This window comes from Eurosta solidaginis, chromosome 2, assembly GCF_040869045.1.
Source record: "Eurosta solidaginis isolate ZX-2024a chromosome 2, ASM4086904v1, whole genome shotgun sequence".
Taxonomy (NCBI): domain Eukaryota; kingdom Metazoa; phylum Arthropoda; class Insecta; order Diptera; family Tephritidae; genus Eurosta; species Eurosta solidaginis.
In genome coordinates, this window is record NC_090320.1 from 26,643,467 (window position 1) to 26,661,355 (window position 17,889).

Consider the following 17,889-nt stretch of genomic DNA (forward strand, 5'->3'; position numbering starts at 1 on the left):
CACGGCAACTTCAATCACGATTAACTGCATACTAAGATTAGGTTAGGTTGAACTGCCCGATCAATAAAGACATTACATAGACTGAATGTGTCCATAGTGTTACCGGAAATTGTTTGACGACCAAATGGAGAAAACCACAATCAGGTGCCAGAACTTTTGTTATAGAATAACTCCGTTCTCTTGGCAAATACTAGAAGTTTTCTAAGAGCTGGCTTATTTGCTGCCTCGAGATCTGGCAACTCTGTCGCCACTAATAGCTGGAGCCCAACTAACGCATTGGGACGTCTATCGTCGATTCAGCTAGTGTTGCAACCTCCTTTGCCACCTCATAGGCCTTTTCGTTACATTCTGTCCATTTATGACCGGGAACACAGTATAAATGTATTGTTCGGCCTTACCGAAATTTTTCCAACCCTTCTCATTGCATTCCAGAACACTTCTTGATGAAGTACTGTGTGAGATTATTGCCTTAATCGCCGCCTGAATATCAAAATATATTAACACGACTGCAGCTTAAGCACGCTTCCTCCACAATTTCTACTACTTGCTTCACGGCTATAATTTCCGCCTGAGATAAACTGTTATTGGCATTAACTTTTGAAAAAGCGCTACCATATCCTTAAAAATTTCTTTAAATTCCCAAAACGATATTTTCGCTTGCAATGTCTTGTCTTGTTCTTTCTTTCGATTTTTGGTCTACTTTTTCACGTTCAAAAAGCTGTACCAGGTAAGTATTGAACATTCCCACCACAGTCGTGTCTGAGCACCCGGATTTATATCCGACAAGAACTGTCAAACCGGGAGCACTCCCCCAAACCTGTGGGGAGATTTTATGCCGCTACAAAAATAAAAACAACAGGTAGTTGTTGATTGGAATACTGGTCCAGAAAATACAAGATTAACATCTTGCTCGTGCGTATTCGTTCATATAACGGTTGTCCCGAACTTGACCACCACCGCAAAAATATATCAGCTTCTTTTCCTCTATTGGATCTTAAGCCATTGCAAAGACAGACAGTTGGTTCCTAATGTTAGGGCTTAGCCCTACCATTTAGCTGAGCACTTCAGGCGCTTACGTGGGCGAATTGCGCTGTATTTGAAAAGATCCTTCTCCTCGCTGGAAGTAACGATGGCCTTGTCGTAGCAAACGGCGCTGCTGTTATGAAGTGATTCATAAACTTAAGTGTGGTGATACAGAGACTTCGGTTTTGCTCTGAGATTTTAAAATAATCAAAATGCTGCGCCTCCGGTTGCCCATAAGAAGATGAATGGATCGACCAAACACTTCCTGACTGTGACGCTAATAGATGCAGGAATTCTTATGTGTAGATATCGATCGAAACGATGAAGTTAAATTGATTAGGCTGAACAATATTAACACCTTCAAAAGTATAAAGCGAGTTTTTCCAAACTTCCAAAGGCAGGGCAAGAACCCTTTGTGATGTGAAATCTGAGGACGCGCCGTACCTGTTGCATAATCAAAACCGTAATATACGCGGGATTGAAAGATACTCCGCATATATCCACCCTCTTACTAAGCCGAGAGGCGGAGCAAAAAGAAGACATAGTCGCAATGCCAGCAATGTAGCAGTGCTGTTTTCCCGCTTAAGAGTTCATAGTTTAAGTAGTACTACTCTCCTTATAGGAGTATACAGATTTTGCTTTGGGCTTGGGATGCGGCATTTCAGTTCTTTTAACACAAATGAGCTCACACCTTATAAGAGCTCTATAAATATTTATCCTTCAAATATTGATGATAGAAAAAAAAAATAAAAAAACTTAAAATTGCCAAAACATAATTTTGTGGAGATGGCAATGCTTTTCCAGAATTTGAAAAGTTGTATCTCTGACAGCTACGTCAAACTGAAATTATCTTCTATCTTGGCTTGTACGTATTTTTAAATTAGCCAAAATATTACTTAAACAAGTAAGGAAGGCTAAGTTCGGGTGTAACCGAACATTACATACTCAGCTGAGAGCTTTGGGGACAAAATAAGGGAAAATCACAATGTAAGTAAATGAACCTAGGGTAAACCTGGAATGTGTTTGTGTGACATGTGTATCAAATGGAAGGTATTAAAGAGTATTTTAAAAGGTTACTTAGTTCTATAGGTGGACGCCTTTTCGATATATCGCCGTAAAGGTGGACCAGGGGTGACTCTAGAATGTGTTTGTACGATATCGGTATCAAATTAAAGGTATTAATGAAGGGTTGAAAAGGGAGTGGCCCTCAGTTGTATATGTGAAGGCGTTTTCGAGATATCGACAAAATGAGGACCAGGGTGACCCAGAACATTATCTGTCGGGTACCGATAATTTATTTATGTATGTAATACCACGAACAGTATTCCTGCCAAGATTCCAAGGGCTGTTGATTTCGCCCTGCAGAACTTTTTCATTTTATTCTACTTAATATGGAAGGTGTCACACCCATTTTACAAAGTTTTTTCTAAAGTTATATTTTGCGTCAATAAACCAATCCAATTACCATGTTTCATCCCTTTTTTCATATTTGGTATAGAATTATGGCATTTTTTTCATTTTTCGTAATTTTCGATATCGTAAAAGTCATAGTCGGATTTCGGCCATTTTTTATAGCAAGATAAAGTGAGTTCAGATAAGTACGTGAATTAAGTTTAGTAAAGCTATGTATATCGATTTTTGCTCAAGTTATCGTGTTAACGGCCGAACGGAAGGACAGAAGGACAGAAGGTCGACTGTGTATAAAAATTGGGCGTGGCTTCAACCGATTTCGCCCATTTTCACAGAAAACAGTTATCGTCATAGAATCTATGCCCATACCAAATTTCAAAGGATTGGTAAATTTTTGTTCGACTTATGGCATTAAAAGTATTCTAGGCAAATTTAATTAAAAAGGGCGGAGCCACGCCCATTTCGAAATTTTCTTTTTTTTTGTATTTGGTTGCACCATATTATTACTGGAGTTGAATGTTGACATAATTTACTTATATACTGTAAAGATATTAAATTTTTTTGTTAAAATTTTACTTTTAAAAAATTTTTTTTTAAAAAGTGGGCGTGTTCGTCTTCCGATTTCGCTAATTTTTATTTGGCTCACATATAAGAATAGGAGTAACGCTCTTGCCAAATTTCATCATGATATCTTCAACGACTGCCAAATTACAGCTTGCAAAACTTTCAAATTACCTTCTTTCAAAAGTAGGCGGTGTCACGCCCATTGTCCAAAATTTTACTAACTTTCTATTCTACATCATAAGGTCAACCCACCTACCAAGTTTCATAGCTTTATCCCTCTTTGGTAATGAATTATCGCACTTTTTCGGTTTTTCGAAATTTTCGATATCGAAAAATTGGGCGTGGTTATAGTGCGATTTCGTCCATTTTAAATAACGATCTGAGATGAGTGCCTAGGAACATACATACCAAATTTCATCAAGATACCTCAAAATTTACTCAAGTTATCGGGTTTACGGGTGGACGGACGGACGGATATGACTAAATAAATTTCTTTTTTAGCCCCGATCATTTTGTATACAGAAGTCTATATCTATCTCGATTAGTTTATTCCGTTACGGATTACCGTTATGCGAACAAAGTTAATATACTCTGTGAGCTCTGCTCAGCTGAGTATAAAAACGCGGCACCTGCTTAAAATTTGGTACGTAGGTAGGTTCTTGCTTACGGAAATGAGCTACCGATTTTTATCGTCGAGTTATCGGTTTGTTATCGGTTGATATCAAAACATAATCAATATATTATCGAAAAGGTATCGATAACATATCTAAGTTATTAATGTGTTATCGATATGCTATCAAAAAGTGATCTATGTATATGTAATCAATTGTTATCGAAATATGACCAATTTGTTTCCCTGATTTGTTATCAAAAAGTAATCGATATGTTATCGAAAAGTGATCGGTAGTATATCGAAAAGTTATCCATATGCTATCAAAAAGTTATCGATTTGGTATCGTGTTACCAATTTTTTAACCACGTGTTATGGCTAAATTATCGAAAACTAATCGATTTATCGGCAAAAACTTTCGGTTTGATGTTGAAAAGTTATCGCTTTTCTATCCTAATGGTTCCAATTTGTTAGCGGCGTGTGAACAATATGTTATCGACGACTCATCGCTTTGTTATGAAACAGATACCTATAAAAATTTTATATAAAATCGAAAACACATCTGTAAGCCACCGATAACAAGCAAATAATAAACAAATAAGAAGTCGATAACAATAATCGCTACCGATAATAAACTGATAATTGAACAAAAAATCGTCGATAGCGGCTGTTTTTCGATATAAAGCCGAAGAAGCTTTACTCAAAAGGCCGGAAATTATTTGGTTTAGCTTAATTTACTCTACTGGGGTTTAGCTTCAACCCCTGGGTAGAGCTCGCCTCTTAAAACATTAGTTTTGTAGACGTAAACCTGTATATTTAGACAACAAACTGCACGAATACGTGGTACTCACGGCTTAGAACGTTCGACGAAGCCGTATCAAATCGTCCACGAGTTGGTGGGACCTTCATGGTGCTAATTTCGGGACCTTCAAGAACAATATCGGGAAAAGATTATACTCCTTAAAATCTTCGTTGTCGCTACAAGATTGGGAATAACGAGGGTGATTGATAGGGGTAAAGAGAGTTGGAGAACGAAAAATTGAGTAAGGCTGAGCAAGAGGGAGAGCAAGAATATGGTAGAAAAATTGTAAGAGGAGACGCAAACGAAGCTGGAAGTATAGCTTTCGATATTGTACAATGAAACGAAAGTTTGTTCAGGAAATGGAACATCAGCTATTCTATCAGAATTAACTTGCTGTATATATGAACCACAAGTCAGCTGTTCAATATTATATTCCTTTAGTGATTTTATTCTTTTAACGATATCTGAGATTGCGTACAGGTCTGTTATTAAACTATTTGTAGCTATTTATTGCGCTGCGGAAGTCCTTAGTATCAACTTATCTCAAACTATTCTTGACCACCCCAGTCGGAAAAAAAAATTATGAATTTTTTTGACTTTTCCGACAGGGTGTAAAATTGATGTACATTGAAATTGTAATCACGCCTCATCACTTGTCGAATTTTGTTCAGCGACTAACCGGTTTAGCAAAGTGATAACCTCAGTGTCGTTTGAATTAAAAATTAGTCTGAAGATGGTTCAACGCCCGCATCCGATTTGCCTCTAGACCAAATTTGACAAGGGTAAACGCAAAAACACAACATTTTAATTTCGGACATGCATCTTATGACTACTAGTCTAGCCAGTAAATGTTGTCCTGTTTTGCATGCGAAATTTAAACAAAATTAGATCGGTCCTTCCCGCGTTGGCAGTTAACCGAACGTCAGATTCCTAGGCATGTACATCTCAACTCAGTGGTGAAATCTCTATAACACTGCTTTCAAAAAATGCAACACCTTCATACAAAACATGGTCTAGCGAAGCCTTTCGTCCATAAATGGGTTGCAATATACCCATATTTATGTAAAGCCGTTTAACGTCCATTGCATCCTAGTGGGGACCATAAATCTTCCGGAAAACTTTTCTACTACAAAATCCATCCCATCATCCTTTCATTGAATTGTAGATCGAGATTTTTGTTTTTTCAACAGAAGACTTTCTCTCAACCTTAAGAAAAATGAGCTACCAAATCGCACACTAACTAAAATGTTTGAAATAGGTCGGTCCCTGGTCAACTTTCCAAAATCGCGTCACAAATATATGTTTAAACACTTTCGCCCGATTAAGAGGTATGTAGCCATACAATTTTTAAAGTTTTTTCCTTTCGTCGATTCGAAGTTATAAGCGGATATCTACTAGAGGTTTACACCGATCACTTTATCGGCGGCGGCGGCGTAGGCTCTATTATATACCGGCGGCGGCGGCGTGGGCGGCGCGCCGGCGTACGCCGGTATTCTTACTTTAAAAAGCTTGATTTTTCTATTTAAAAAATAATATTTAGGAAAGGTTTTATTTGTAGTATTTAAGGAAATCAACATTTTGGCCATTTCGGAAACATCCGGGGGTTTGGCCTCAAAAACTCGCAGATCGTTCAAAAATTTTCAGGAGTAGCTCTTTGCGGAGGGATTGTTCCTCGTTCACTTACTCTACGGAGGCTTCGAACATAACCCCGGTATTTGGATTTGGTACTGCTGCGTCTGTTGAAAAGAAATAGAGTTACATAAAATGGTCACACTTTTGTCTGTATATCTCGTGGAAAGCGTAGTTTCAACTGGGGTTAACTCCTAATAATCGTCGCGAACACAATTTCTTTAAATCATTTGTGGCTCCTTGGCGGTCACGCACAAAGTCGACTTAAGGTTGCTATTAATGGTCTATTAATACTCATAACTCACAGGGCTCATCCAGTTTTTTCGAGCTACAATTCCCGATGATTAAGAGCTACAATTCCCGATGTGCGCTACCAGTCACTACCACGCCTCCTGACCTTCACACCATATGCCAGCACAGAAGCTATAGGACTGCGACTTCGAACTCATATGTACCTTCGTCGACGTCACTTTCCTAGAAGCTCTAGGTGTAGTTCCGAAGACTTTCTAACGGATGTTTTTGTCGGGCTATGCTGCCGAGCTACACCAGAGAAACACCTTGAAAAGTTAGGGAGTGACTATTCGGCCAAGGATGCCGCCTTCGAAATAATAAGCAGTCTAAGGGATGTCAATGCGTAACTCATGGGTGAAAATCGTATAATCCTCGGCGCATAATTAAAATTGGTAATAGTCTAGTTGAGGGGTCGACTGCTAATACGCTACCAAAAATATCGAGAGAGGTGTCAAACGACCCGTATTAATCTCGAGAACAATAATCCGATGGCGGAAAAGAAAAATTTTATCTCTGTCCGGAGATATTTGCATTTGAAGTTGGCGATTTCCATGTGGTTGTTGTTGTGTTTGTACCCCCAAAAAAATTGTGCATCACCGTGGCGGTAGCCACGGTTATACCACACACCCGGACTTGGCATGGCGTAGCCCAGGGTTATTTTTTATAATCGCGGCCGAAGGCCCCCAACGCAGAAAGGTGTTCTGCGCAAAAATACTATGGATCCGACCCCCGGTTTCGGAGGTACCCGCGGGTCTTTTTTCGGTTTTTCGTTAATATGTTTTGAACGCGTTAAAATTTTTATTTTCCGCCTTCGGATTATTAATACCGATGTCAAGACGCGTCGTTTGACACCTCTCTCGATATTTTTGGTAGCGTATTAGCGGTCGACCCCTCAACTAGACTATTACCTTAAAATTTTACAAGGACCCTGGATACAATTTTTAAAATGTAGACCAAAGTTTGCAGACGTTAGTGTTCACAGCATTGATTTAAATAGTCTTCGTTAAATCAAAACGATATTTTAGAATGGATGACCGCGTAGCTTCAGTTTTCAGACTAGTTCGACTATCTACTACGTTAGGGTAGTAGCACACACGGTCATTAGTTCGATTGTCTTGGGAAAGCTTTTGCTTCACCGTTTTGAGTGTTCTTCCGAAGGACAAAGCCTCCCCAGGTAAATATATGATCCTACGTATTCACATTTGTAAAAGGAGCAGTAACGCGTAGGTTATATTTAAACTTGGTTGGTAGGCTATAAACAATGTGATTCACTCCAAAGGAGTAGTTTTGGATAGGGCCGCCAACTTTAAGAAATGACAAACCGGAAGACTTGGGTGTTGAAGGATGAAGTGTGAAAATCAAAATTAACATTTCAGACGATATCATATAGTTTCGCCATTAAAAAATAGATGTTTGAATGTAAGCCCAAGTGATTTTTCAAACCCTTCTCATACGTACATACATATATCCTCAACTTAAGTATGAGGTAAGAATCATTTCAAATGAGTGTTTAATGCCTCTAGAACCTACGAAAGGATTTTGCGTCACTGATTTCGCTTATTCCTTCAGTCAATCGCAATGTAATTTTTTTTTTAATCGGCACCTTTTTTGGGTAATTTGCTTTTTTTAACAACTTGAGGACAATTTGAAAACATTTTCGCTTTGGGTCACTTTATTTGAATTCATTGTTCATTATTAATTTTTTGAAAAAAAATAAGCAAATTGAGCATATAAATTTATTATAAAACTTTTCTTTTAGTATTTGGTTTTAATAACTTAGTGATTATTGGGTGATGCAAAGTATGTGTTAAGCTGACATCGAAAGCGCCTGTTTTTTTTAATAACTTATGAACAATTAGGCAGTGATACGCATCCGTTGATACCACTTTCGAGCATATCCGACCAATTTTCGACATGAACAATAAATGGCCTAAACAATCATAAACGAGTAGAAAATATAGTAACGCGCCGGACGCCGCCGCCGCCGCGCCGATATTTTTGACATTCGGCGGCGGCGTGCGAAAAACGACTAAAATCGACGACGGTGTTTATCGGCGGCGTATATCTCTAATATCTACTTACTTAGTTGAGGAAAGCTACAACTCCGACAAGGCGAATTTAAGGACTAGTACAGTAAAAGGTGGTGCTTTCCCATCAGCTGATTGATGGTTCTTGCGATTTTCTTAGCAAAAAATGGTAAAGCAGAATGACAGTAAATCGAATTCAACGCCGTTTTTTTCTGATTTGACAGTATGGTGCACGGCAAATTTCATTGCATCTGCTATCACCTTACATAATTTCGAACTAGCCTCAGCTCCAAGGCGAATTCAGTACAATATTTTGATACCCCGTCATCTGATTGCTTATGTTTGCGAATTTTCTGGCAAAACTTGGTCGAAGGCGAATCTATACCAGGTGGTGGTAAAGCGAATTCAACCAATTTGCCGCGCAGAAGAATGTCAGGTTAAAATAAAATTTTCATTGAGTTCGATTAACTGACGTATTGTTGCACAAGGCGTTGTATCGAAAATCATCAAGAAGAAGCAATCACCTGCTGGTATAACAACACCTTGTATTGAATTCGCCTACAGCAGCATTCGTTACAGCAACATATCAGTCGAAAGCAACGCTAATTTTCTATGACTTGACATTATACTGTACGGCGAATTGGGTTGAATTTGCTTTGCTACCATCTTATATAAATATTCGCCACACCAAGGCGAATTTATACAAGGTGATAACAATTGCTGGTCCAAATTTTTTAAAGAAAATCGTAAGAACAAGCAATCAGCTGATTCAATAACATTGTACTGAAATCACCTTGAGCCACACAATATATCAACCACATTTTTTCCCTACTGGGTATCACTGCATTGTAGACATGTCCTATACTCGTGAATTGACTTCTTATACAAACGAGTGCAATACATACTTAAATTACCTCACACATTTGAATATTTTAGTATGCCGTTTATGATCCATTAAATATGGGGATTTATCATACATTGCACGTTTTCTTAAGCAAATTCAAATCAGCGACGTTTGCGATTTTGTTTTTTGCCATCTTAAACTTGAGTGAACGTTGTATGTATAATAGGGTGGGCCGATTTGGATGGACGAAAGTTAACCGATATCGCACCATCGATTTTTCGATAGGATTTGGGCTCAGGAAAAAAGGTTCCACCACGCATACCCAAAAAAATAATTTTCGAGCCTGCGAAATTTAATTTTTTTGACTTTGATTTTTAAGGTTTTTTTCATGACTTACTAAAAACATTTAAATATGTATACCCTGTCCGACCCAAAAATGTCCGATAAAAACGTTGCGATAAGTTTCTTGAAAAAAAAAAAATATATTTTTTCGACATTTTTGGGTCGGACAAATTTCGCAGGCTCGAAGTAGCTGCGTAGTGGAACTTTTTTTTCCTGAGCCCAAATCCTATCCAAAAATCGATCGCGCGATATCGGTTGAAAAATCGACCCAATCTAATGTATAAAAATGTCATTGAATTGATTTTGAATGCTATAGTGGCATTGTCTCTTTTTATATCCGAATTCATAAGTACATAGTACATACAAAATGCATATATGACGCCAATAATAACTTACGACGAATTTAACTCTGATTAAATTTAAGTTGACTTTCTCTCCAATTGATGTCGTGATACTTTTGATATTTTTGCTCAAAAACGAAACCAATTACACTTGAACATCTATCGTCAACATCTTAAGCGATCTTACCTTATACCGGCAAAATTGCATGGCTTAACCCACTCAGCTGTTCGTGCTTTTAGGATTAAAGACATATTCAGGCCAATTCTAAACGAAAATTCCGTGCAAGTTTTTTCCCTTCTCCCATTCCTCGCATTCTAAATAAAAATTCCTTGTCAGTTTTTTCACTTCTCCCTTTCCTCCTATTCTGAACAATGTTCGAAAAAGCGGAAACCGGTTATGGGAGAAAAGTAGGTATTATGAATGTGAGGGAGAGGGAGATTTCTCTGCCATTTCATAGGAGTTTTTTCACTAGTTAAAATCAAGGGAATACATCAAAATAGTTAAAAGGAAATTGGTTATTTTAAGAAAGATCACTTATTTCTACGAATTCGTGCTAAATATGTATTTACATTCTACCACACTATTCTCACTGTTAATACAACAACAACAACAACCACAATATTCTTTATTTTAAGTCGAAAAGTATATCATAAGCAACGGAAGAGATCTTCGCATATTTGATGCAGCCTTCCAGAAATTGGGCAGCCGGTCTTCTTCTTATGCTCCTCTGTTGGTGTTGCTGTGGCACCAATTCATTACTCATTTCAGTGAATACCACATGAAATACAATAATGTGCATTGTTTATACCTTATTTTTTAATTTCAAACAAATTGGCAACAATAATTAAACTTTACAATTTTTTAAACAAAATAAGAAATGCGCAACGAAATTTCAATTGACAAAACAGCTGCCTTCGAAAATTCGAAATTCCTATTCCCCAATTATTCTTCTCCCTAGGAGAAAAGAATTGGAGGAATTTTTCCGCGGGAATAAAAAAATCCGCGAGAACAAAATTCCGCGAGAATATTAAGAATTGGTCTGATTATGAGGACTAAAAAAACATAATTGGAGTAGATGGGTACAAAGCTTAGTCGGGATATAACCGGCGCCCATGTGCACTTATTTTCTTTTCAAGATTGTGTCATTACTGTGGCAGGAAAATTGAAATGACAAAACAGTAATCCAGTAATTTACTCGAGAAAAATATTAGTACTTTGAAATTGAGAAATGTGTTTATTATAGAGTATACGATTGGAAAATTAAGGTACAGTACTCTCGCGGCGAAAGTAACAGGTAACAAACTTTCATACACTGCATATAAGCTGTTTCCATCCTATCGTTGGGTTTCGCTTTCAAAAAAGGTTTTTCGATTTTTTAAAACTTTTTATTCCAATTAATCGAATATATGAAAAATTACCCCGAAGATGGCTCTACGCCGAAACCGGTTTATCTTCAAACCAAATTCGATAAGGGATGACGGGAAATCGTTCCAATATACATACATCAATTATCCACCTTGTCCGAAAATAAACAAAACAAAATGACCTATTTTTAAAAATCTTAAACTCAATTACAAATGTTGTTGTTTGTCGGCCTATTTAATTTGCATGACCATTGGTACGAAACGAGCTCAAGGCCTTAACAATAATTTTTTATCATTATAAATGTTGTGTTATATGTTTTCTTTATTATCAAACTCATTTTCTAATTATTTTTCACCTTGTTTTTGATAATTTTTTTTTTTTTTCTTCTAACTTTTGAAAAAGATTTTTATGGTTTCTAAAGTTTTTCCACTGCCAAACAAAATATATGAATTTCTGAAAACTATATTTTTTAAAAGCTTTTTATGTACATATGTATACTAAGAATAATGTGTCTAAAATTGTTTTAAATTTTTATGTCGCCCTATCGATGGATATAAATTTTGGAAAATTTCATTTTTTTAACTCTTCCTATGATTTTTTCACAATTTTCCCTTCGGCCAATGGGAAGATTCTAAAAATTCTGATTATTTTTAATAGCTTTTTATGCACAAAATGGTTTCTATGATTTTTTTGAAAACTTTTTCTTCGGACAAACATTCAAATTTGAGTTTCGGAAAATTCCGACTTTTTAAAGAACTTTTTATGTAAAAAAATATTTTTCTTCAAAATTTTCACTTGGGCCAACATTAGAATTTGAGTTTCGGAAAATTCCGACTTTTTTAAGAACTTTTTATGTAAAAAAATATTTTTCTTCAAAATTTTCACTTCGGCCAACCGGAAAATTTTAATTTCTGAAAGTTCTGATTCTTTTCTAAAACTTTTTATGTATAAAAGGGTGTCACTGATTTTTTTTTTTTATTTTCACCTCATCCAATTGAAAAATTTGAATTTCTGAAAGTTCTGATTCTTTTTAAAAACTTTTTATGTACAAAATGATTTCTATGATTTAATTTTTTTAATTTTTAAAATTGTTTTTTAATTGGCCGAAGTGAAAGGCCAATGGAAAAATTGAATTATTGAAAGTTTCGATTTTTTTAAGATCTTTTTATGTACAAAATACTTTTTTTCTAAATGTTCACTTCGGCCAAAAGAAAAATTTTAGTTTTTGAAAGTTCTGCTTCCTTTTAATAACTTTTATGAACAGAATGGTTTTTTTCAAAATTTTGACTTCGGCCAATCGAAAAATTTGAAATTCTCAAAATTCTGATTCCTTTTAATAACTTTAAATATAAAAAATTATTTCAATGATTTTTTCAAAATATTCCTTTCTGCCAATAGAAAGATATGAATTTCGGAAAATTAAAATTTTGTTTATAACTTTTTATGTAAAAAATGGTTTCTGTGACTTTTTTCAAAGTTTCACTTCGGCCAATTAAAAAATTTGAATTCTGAAAATTTCGATTTTTATTAAATAACTTTTTATGTACAAAATGGTTTCTCTTCGGCTAGTCGGAAAACTTGTGTTTCTAAAATTTCTGATTTTCTTGATAAAATTTTATGTACAATTCGTAAAGATGGCTATGATATTCTGCAATTTTTATGTACATATACAAGTCAGAAAAGATTTGTAAGAATTAAAAAAAATTTTTTTTAAAGCCATTCAAAAAATATGAATTTTTGAAAATTTTAGTCAATTTTCAATATTTTAAGCAAAATTGATTTTTTTATAATTTTTTTTTTTTTTTAATTTTGTCTTTGATGCAATTTTTAGTATGTACAGTTAGAAAAGTTTATTAGTAAATTTTTATTCGTAAGGGCTTTTTTTTGTGATGAATCTGCGAGGGTTTGGATTTTTTAAAGAAATATTTTTTGGCAATTCGGTTTCTATGATTTTGTTGAAATTTCGAAATTTTTTTTTTTATTAAAAAAAGAACATTTTGCCTTTTTATGAAAATTTTGAATTTTTTAAGTAAAATATAAGTATGTACAATGTATGCAATTTGAAAACGTTTCTCTTTTTTATGATATAAATCTTTGGAACTTCGATTTAAAAAAGAAAAATGTTATCGATCAAAAATGTGAATTTTGGAAAAATTTTAACTTTTTATTAAGTTTCTTATACAGTTAGAAAAATGTGTATACAAATTTTTTTTTGGCCATGAAAATTTCGTTTTTCTAATAAGTGTTTATGTACAATACGAAAAGGTTTCTATAATATCATGAGTGTTTGAAAGTTTTGATTGGTTATTAAAGTTAAAAATTTTAGTTTTTTTTACCTTTGCATGTAACTTTCGAAAAAAGGTTTTTGGAAGCCTGCAAAACTTTTTTCCAGCCAAGCAAAAGGCATTCATTTTTAAAGTCTAGATTTTTTAAAGAAACTTTTTTCAATAATATAATGATTTGGGTTATTATTTCTTTAAATCTATTATGTGTATTAGAGTGGTCCTTATAAACCGATTTTCTGACTTTTCCCAGTCCCAAACCTTCAAACGGTAATTCCAAGGTCAGAAATATCACACATAAGTTTTGGACCCGATTCGAGACGATTAAAGTCCAAAGGATCAAAGTTGAGATATCTCAATGGAGACTCAACAAATAAAGATTTAGTTTTTTGTTTCTGGAGAACCCAACTCGATATCATAATAAATTTTGATCCCGGTTCAGTATTGTAAAATTTACTTTATTTAGACTACTTTGGGAGTAGTACAATTACAACATCCGTGTACTTTGCTAAAGCGTGTTAAAATCAAGCTGATGCTTATTCCTCAGCTTGCGCTGCTTTTATACTCTCTGTTGCCTCGTTCGCATATTTCTCCTAAGGTCTAGACTTTTCACTAACATGCCTTCTGGAACAGTTGTATCTCATACTTGGTTATTTAGCTATATGCTTTTGTATGTGTGAGTAACAACTTCTGCCCTTAGCTGATGATAACGTAATGTGTGATTATTTCTGTTTTTTCAAGCTGCTGGTTATGTGTATGTGTGGCTGCTTGCTTTGATGTGTGCATGTACATAAGTGTGACTGGTTGCTTTAATGTGTACATGTACATAAGTGTGGCTGCTTTCTTCATTATTGTTGTGCATTTATTTATTAGCAGCATAGTTATGTACAGAACTGCTAATATTCCCCACAGTATTATCGATTTTGGGTTTTAGAAAACCAAAAATTGGATTTAAATTTGCTAGGTCCCCATAGATAAATCTCAACTTTGATCCTTGTGCGACACGCCTTAATCGTCTCCAAACTGAACTAAAATATATATGTGATATTTTTTGAGCTTAGTATTACCATTTGAAGGGGTAAGATTGGAAAAAAAGTATATTCGATTAACCCTTAATGTATTCAACTAGCACAGTAAGTTATAAGTTTCGCTTTTCTTATTATTTTATTGCGCTTATATGTCTTTTTAAGTATCTATTTTATCTTGTTGTTGCGTTTTTGCAACCCTCCAAATTAGCAAGTCTGTCAATTTGAATTGCAACTTAACAATTAACTGTCAGTTTGATATACTTCGTAAAGTTATAATAAATAAGTAAGTAATTTAATTGTCAAAAGTGAGCAAAACATACATGCATACGCTGTAATAATAATGTGTAACAGTTATTGACAACAAATTAGCGCGATCACTATGTACTGACAACACTGACAAGCTACCAGAATACGATAACAAATATTTAAAGTGTTGAAATTTACTTTAACAAGTAACTACCGGGTTAGCTCACAATTACTATTTGCTTAAGGCGAAACAAAAAAAAATAATAATAAATAATAAAAAAAATAAATTGTTTCGATTGCAGTATGTAAGTTGCAAATGAGTTTCAAAAAATTTATTTATTACAAAAAATTTAAAGGCATGACACGTAGACCTATAATTTCGCGTTGGGATGACCCTGCATGCAATTTTTTTCGCTTTAATTCACCTTAACGTAGCAGTACACTGAAAGAAAAAAACCGTCAAAATCAACCGAACTACGGGTCAATTCAAGCGATATTTCTGTCAATTTTTATTCATTGCAAAAAGCTGTTCAATCAACTTCGCACAAATTGTGGATTTTGAAGTGACTATTTCAGTGAAGTGACTTTTTTCTTAAGATTTTGTTGCTGCTTTTTCTCTTTAAAACTAGCTGATGCATTTGCATTATATGGTTGTTGAAATAACCCACGAAATCAGCTGTTTTAACAGAAAAATCAGTTAGATTAATTGAGAATTTGTAATTTTTACAGAATATTGTTAACTTGAGACCAACAGTTTTTCTTCCGTTGGAATGGCTATATTTCCAGCTTGTCCTCTTAACAAAAAACTCTGTTAAATTTACCATAATGCGAGAGCAACAAACCTGATTTTTTAATTTTATTAGCTTTTTTATAAAATACAATTTCTTAAATTTTATAAAATAAAGTCGCTAAATATCGTTGTACGGCCATCACTTCACACAGAATGCTTCGAATTTAAAACGTTTTTTTGCACTTGAAAGTTTAGTTACGAGATATAGATATTTTCAGTATAATTTAAAGGTATATATCATAGGGGCGTGGCAAATCGCCAAAACGCAGTGAAAATTCATACAATATTTGTGTATACAGCTGTAACTCAAAAACGAATGGATCGATTTCAATATTTCTGCTTTGCAGTAAAACTTTGAAATATTTATTTAAAAAAAAAATACTTGATTCCTTTGTAATATAAGCAAAATTGTTTAAACAAAGGTTACAGTTTCTCCAAAAAAGCAGTGCCTGTGTTTGTTTGCTGTGAACTGTGCGAGCAAACTTGATTTCAGTGGTACATTCAATTCTATTCATGGTTCGTTTGCCTGAAACTTGGTATATAGGCAGAGCTGGGTAGTAATGATTACTTTAGGTAATCAGTACCCGTCGATTCCCCATTACATGTATTTGAGGAATTCCTCAAAAAAAAAAAAATACCAAAAGTAATTTCGTTTTTTTAGGCTCAAGTACAAAAAAATTTTTGTTTGTACTTGAGAAAAAAATACTTTGTTCAAATGTAATTTCTGCCCAAGTACTTTGGAAAGGAATTGGAAATGTAATTGAAAATTTTCCAATTACATTACAAGGAATGGAAAAAGTACTTTCTAATTTCCCATTCCTCAAAGGAATTGCAAAAGTAATTGAAGAATTCTTAGTGTAAAAAATATTTTTGCGATTCAAGTGGTGATCTTATGAGGCCATTGTAACTTTTTGGACCATAAGAAAATGTTTTTAAAACACAAGCACTGCCTTCAGTGACTTGCAATTCATTTCTTCTCGCCATATATGAGGAGGGTTATGGTAAGATTGTATCATCGTAGTTTAGATTTTCCGTTGAATGGCCGGCCAATTGCTTTGTACGTGGCTAGCAATGCTTCTTCATCTTTTCCCCAAGTGCTACTGGCAAGCGACTTTTGTTGCGGATTTGTACTTTAGATACAACTTCGATGGCATACTTCTTGAAGGTGAGAGTGTGACCGAATGTTGCTCCTAAGATATTTTAATGGCTGACAATCGGTAACGCAACACCATCGACGTCAACGTCCAATATTCCACGTCGCAAAACAGTGACCGTGGATTTGGCCGGATAGGTTCGGATAATTTGCAGTTTATGTTTTTATACAAAGGGGAAAGGGTGAATCTTCTATATCGTGGAGTATAGTACCGTGGTTGACTGTGTTAAAAGCTTTTGACAGTGCTGGTAGTGCTATATATTTTGCGGAAGCCATGCTGATAAGTGGTTAGGCGAAGATTCGCACTAAACGGAGCAGGGAGGTTTCTAATGTCTTCGCTACTGGCGAACAGAGTAATACCGGTCGTTATAACTCACCTTCGTTAGCCGGTTTCCCAGGCTCGAAAACGTGCGTCAGATAGCTTTCTTCCTCAGTGCACTACTCCATTTGGACCTATTGAATTAGAAGGTTTGGCTCTTTTCATGGCTTCTTCAACCTCTGTGCGGTGATGGTAACGGGTCACACGTCGTGTTTGTGTCTATGTTCACCTCATCCGGGGAATTAAAAATTCCGGGCATTAAAAAATACCGGCAAAAACCGCTCACGCATCTCTTCGAGTCACAATAGTTGTATCGCCAAAGGCGAATGGATAAATTACACAGGCCGACAAAATTTAACCAACATTCAGACCCAGATACCGGACTGTATATTTTCGAAGGTTTATGATGCTCTGAAGGTTTAGAATTGCTCTATCAGCTCTGGTTTTCGAGATATCCTAACCTAAAAGTGCAAAAAACACCGTTTTTGCCCATATTTGAGGTTATGTAGTCTTGTAGATGTTTTCTTTCACCAATATTAAAGGATGCCATCTTTTAAATACAAGTCTTCTTCTTTCAAATGGCGTTGAGTTTGCTTAAATATTTTTCCCTGAGATATCGCATTTAGAAATTTTGTGGTGTGGTAGGGGTGGTTTCTAGGGGTTAGGCACTTTTAGGTTAGGATATCTCGAAAACCAGAGCTGATAGAGAAATTTTGAGGCCAGATTTCGACTCATAGCGTGAAAATCCTTCGAAAATATATAGTCCGGTTTCTGGGTCAAAGATGCTGTCGGGCTGTGTTATCATTGTGTTTTTTTGGGTTA

At 35.2% G+C, this 17,889-nt stretch overlaps 2 protein-coding genes across 2 annotated transcripts in view; one reads left to right on the forward strand and one right to left on the reverse strand.

The window, feature by feature from the left end:
• The window catches only part of Nha1 (Na[+]/H[+] hydrogen antiporter 1), a 160,212-nt gene that overhangs the window by 113,656 nt on the left and 28,667 nt on the right, over positions 1–17,889 (reverse strand). The gene's annotated exons all lie outside the window — the stretch shown is intronic.
• Nlg2 (Neuroligin 2) overlaps positions 1–17,889 on the forward strand; it is a 179,402-nt gene that overhangs the window by 641 nt on the left and 160,872 nt on the right. The gene's annotated exons all lie outside the window — the stretch shown is intronic.